The sequence below is a fragment of the Myotis brandtii genome, unplaced genomic scaffold, assembly GCF_000412655.1.
Source record: "Myotis brandtii unplaced genomic scaffold, ASM41265v1 scaffold186, whole genome shotgun sequence".
NCBI lineage: Eukaryota > Metazoa > Chordata > Mammalia > Chiroptera > Vespertilionidae > Myotis > Myotis brandtii.
In genome coordinates, this window is record NW_005356905.1 from 4,308,788 (window position 1) to 4,313,821 (window position 5,034).

A 5,034-nucleotide genomic window follows, 5' to 3' on the forward strand; every position below is an offset into this window, starting at 1 on the left:
TCTTTCATATCTCATGAGTATACTGTGATCTAAATCTCACACTATTTGGCAAGATTTTTTTTAAATCTATTAATTATTCTATATTATTTATTAGGCACTTCTACATTTGGAGGAAAATCTACTTCATAATTTTGACTCACTGAATTCTTTTATTCAATACAATTCTAATTTCCAAAGATCAATAATGTGGCAGTTGTATATTAGAAAAATATAAAGATAACATGGAATTTGGATATCATGGATTTAAATTCTTCTACAGGTACTAGTATATAAATGTATATATTTATTTTTTTTAAAAATTCACTTTTTCTTATAATATGAAGTTTCTTTTAACACAAATAATATATTAGAAATGCATTCACTTGTATTGAGGTGAAATTGTTTTCTTGTAACTTTTTAAAATATATATTTTTATTGACCTCAGAGAGGAAAGGAGGGAGAGAGAGAGAGAGAGAGAGAGAGAGAGAGAGAGAGAGAGACATCAATGATGATAGAGAATCACTGATCAGCCAGCAACCCTGGTAATGTGCCCTGACTGGAAATGAAACCTTGACCTCCTTGTTCACAGGTTGATGCTCAACCACTGAGCCATGCTTCTGGGCTGAACAATTCACTTTTAATAAGAATTGTAATCCACATAATAAGAATATTAATGGAGAAAGTTGGTATTAAGATACAACCTTCCAGTTACAGAATAAATAAATACTGGGGAGTCCTGGCTGGTGTGGCTCAGTTGGTTGGGCATCGTCCTGTGCACCAAAAGGCTGTGGTTCATTCCTGGTCAGAGCACATACCCAGGGTGCTGGCTGGATCCCCAGTGTGGGTTTTGCAGGAGGCAACCAATTGATGTTTCCCTCTCTCATCAATGTTTTCCTTTCCCTCTCTCTTCCTCTCTCTAAACAATCAATAAAAATTCTTTAATTAATAAAATTTAAAAAGAAAAAATGCTGGAGATATAATATACAGCATGATGACTATAGGTAACATTTCTGTATGATATATTTGAAAATTGTTAAGAGAGTAACAATTCCTTCATCACAAGGGAAATAATTATTTTCTTTGTTCCTTTGCTTTCTCTTTTTATTGTATCCATACAAGATGATGGATGCTAAACTTATTCTAGTAATCATTTCTCAATATATATGTCAAGCCATTATTCTGTACACCTTACACTTACACAGTGATGTAAATGAATTATATCACAATAAAACTGGGGGGAAAAGAATATTAGTGATTGACTCTGTTTTCTTGTCAATAGCTCTCTTTCAATAGTATATGAGACACTGGTTACAATGGTGAGGGAGTTATCTACCAGCTATCTATAATTATGAAGGTAGTTTATGTTATTATTAGACTTGTCAAATTTCAATGAAGAGGCACTACTTGATTCACACATAAATTATTTCAACAAAATATTCAATTGCTTGAAAAAAAAAGGTGTTTATGTAAAAGGATCCATTGTCTCAACTTCAGCACCATTACAGCTACTAGCTAAATGAAGATTTAAGGTTAGACTTTCAAATTCAAAACCCATCTTTTTTTTTTCTGAGAAGCAAACATGTAAATGAAGTTTACTTCTCGCTATTAACCCTTGACCCAAATTAATTACTCATGCTTTACAAATGCTCCTTGTTTATATAGTAGTTCATTAGATTAGTTAAAAAGTAACTAGAGAGAGACAATAATGAAAAGGTGAACTGAAGTTAAACACAGTTTCCACCTGAAGAAATCACCTTCATTAAAACGCCTTGTTCATCTGAAAGGTTTACCTCAAAATGCTATTGACTCTGATTTTTTGCAAATATTGCAGCTTTTATTTTGCTGTCTTTTGACATCAGAAAGGAAAGCAAACCAAAAGTAAAAAAAAAAAAAAAAGCTTCATCTGGTATTATTAATATGAAATACTTTTTTCAAATTTATATTCACTTTTGATTGTATTTTTCACAGAGTATTAAAATTAACACTTACTTTGTTAATGATTGGAAATGTTTAATGTTAGAATTTCTAATTTTTAGAGAGAAATTGTAAGGAAAAAACATCTTGCTAAAAAAATGTATAATTAATAATACATGCAAAATTGGGTGGTCTTTTTCTTGTATGTGTATGAATATACATGCGTGCAGAATGAATTAGAAGCCATTATGTCTTCAAAAATAACTTTTTATCTTTTTCAAAAGCAGTTGTTGTTGAAACAACTAGAAAAATACAAAATACAAATAAAAGAGGAAAAACCCCTACACATGTAGAACATGTACATTTCTTAGTATATTATAATTCTATAAAAATAAAATGTTATATGCTATTTTGTATCAAGCTTCTCTCCTTGAGCGATTTGTGGTGGATATCTTTAAATGTTATCTGATATACAGCAAATTCATTATTTTTAAATATTTAAAACAATTTTTATTTACACAAAAATACATATTTTTATTGATTAATAGTGACTTTGAGTCTAGTTTATAGTCTTAGTGAAAAATATTTCAAAAATATGCTTGTAATTTATTCTTTTTTTTTATTAGTTAAGGTATTACAAATGTGTCCTCATCCGCCCCATTAACCCCCAGCCTCCCCCTGTAATTTATTCTTATATATTGTTATTTCAATTCCAGGATACAATTCTCAGAAAAGGAATTGCTGGAATGACAGCGGTATCAATATTTAATTTTCCAAGAAATTGTCCCTCTAATTTTCTTTGAAGATGTGGATTTTTAACTTTTTTATTTAAACTATATAGAGTTTTCATATCGGGTTACATTTTAGGTTGAATTATTACAATTCTCTCCTCAAAGTTACATGTAATGTGCATATTGATGATCCTTTGCTAGTTTATCATTTTCTTTCTTATCATGTTTAATTTTTCTTCATTTCACTTAATTTTGTATGCTATTCTGAGCTCTGTTATTACTGTATTTTCCACAGTGATTGTTCTTTCCTTATGTGTTATTGCCATAATAAGCTAGTTTATTGACATTAATAATAGGAAGAGAGCAAAGGGGAGGACAGACATTATAAGCATGGTCACCCAGGCAGCTTTTCCAGAAAGCTTTAGCATCAGGCTCCCAGGGAACCACTGGTCCATTCCCTGCAGATCAATGTTCCAGGCAGCTTTGCCAGAAAGCTTTAGCATCAGGCTCCCCAGGGAACCACTGGTCCATTCCCTGCAGATCAATGTGGGAAGGGATGGAACAAAGGTGGAGATGGGCAGATTCCCAGTGAAATCAGGGTGATGAAGGGAAAATGCTTGCCTATAGGTCTAGCTCAGGGGACGATGACTTGGCTACAAGCATGGATCACTGGAAGCACATGAAATCTTGGAAAATTAAAATCCCCAGACAAAGAATTCCCTCTCTCTAGTCCGTGCTGGCTCTTGCTTCCTTCCTCTCTCTTGCTCCTCGACCCGCATTTGCCCATGGGTTCTCTCTCCATAGCCATGGCCTTAAGCACACGAATGGCCCATGGCCATGTGGACCCCACCTACAATGGATTGCAGCTGGGAACACCCCTAAACTAGCCAGATGATAGCCTGGATTGCACTTTAATAGTAATAGGCAGCAGAAATTCTGGCCAGTGCCTTAATTCTGGTCCTCCTGAAGACAAGATTTGACTTTTTCCATGGCAATGGGGATAAAGATGAGACCTTGGACTGGAACCCCCTTACTTTTATATCATCTATAAAGCTTTCCACAAAATCCCACACTCCCATGGGGGTCTCAAGAAATTCTCTTCCTCAAAAAACCCCATGAACTCCACTTCCACCGATAATAATGCTTTTCAATTGGTTTTTATTTCTGTAATGGCTTTATTTTATTTCTCAGTCTTTTTCTTGAACTATTTCATTCTGTTACTTATTTTGCTTCCCTGGACATTTTCTGTGTCTCACTCATTCATTTTTATTTTGATAATTGCTTCATTATGTATTTTTTTTAAATTCACAATAATATGCAGTCATACATCCTCAGTGGTAACATATTAAGGTAGTGTATTCTCTGACTTTTATTTATTTATTTTTATCAGTAAATATTATAACATATTTGATCTATCTATCTATCTATCCATCTATCCAATTTCTTATTTTGTTTTTATTCATCTTTGTATGAGTTTCTCTTTTCCTGGAATATTTAGAAGGTTCATATGAAGAGTAGCAAGTGATATATTCCCAACAATTATCAACTCTACTTATAACACTGGATTGTCTTTATGTGTTACAGTCTATTTAACATTTCTCTTCTGGAGAAAAACAGATGTCACTGCAGGATATTCACAAAACAATACGTTTTTCCAACATTTTTTTTTTAAAGAAGACTATTTTTTTAAACAAACCTCAAAGTTTATCATTCTTGTCAACGTATTAGCTGTTCTTCATGGATTTTTTATATGTTTTCAACTAATGTTTGATAAAATGGTTGTTTACAACATATTTATTGTGATAAAATATGTGATAATTCATGATAGGTTAAAAATTTTCAATTTAATACTATGTATCATATTCAAATTTTATATATTTGTATTCATATATGTATTTGAGTGTATGATATATACAGATAAACATATCTATAGTATGTAGATATCTATGTATGTGTGTGTGGTATAAGGTGTGTGCAGACACATGCATATATACAATACTTTGGGTACATATGTAATGTGAGTGGATTACTTTTGAAGGAAGATTTTTAAAATTTTACCATGAGCATATATCACATTATTTATTCACCAACTTGGTGCACAAATTCATGCATGGGTGAGGTCCCTCGGCCTGGCTGGTGATTGGGGCCAATCAGGGCTGATTGGGGGCCATCTTGCCCATTCCAGGGGGAGGGACAGCGGGAGGTTGGCTGTGGGAGCACATTGACCACCAGGGGGAAGCTCCTGTGTTGAGTATCTGCCCTCTGGTGGTCAGTGAGTATCATAGCCACCAGTCGACTGGTTGTTTGGTTGACTGATCTTAACAGTCACTTAGGCTTTTATATGTATAGACTAGAGGCCCAGTGCACAAAATTCGTGCACAGGGGATGTGTCCCTCAACCCAGCCTGCCC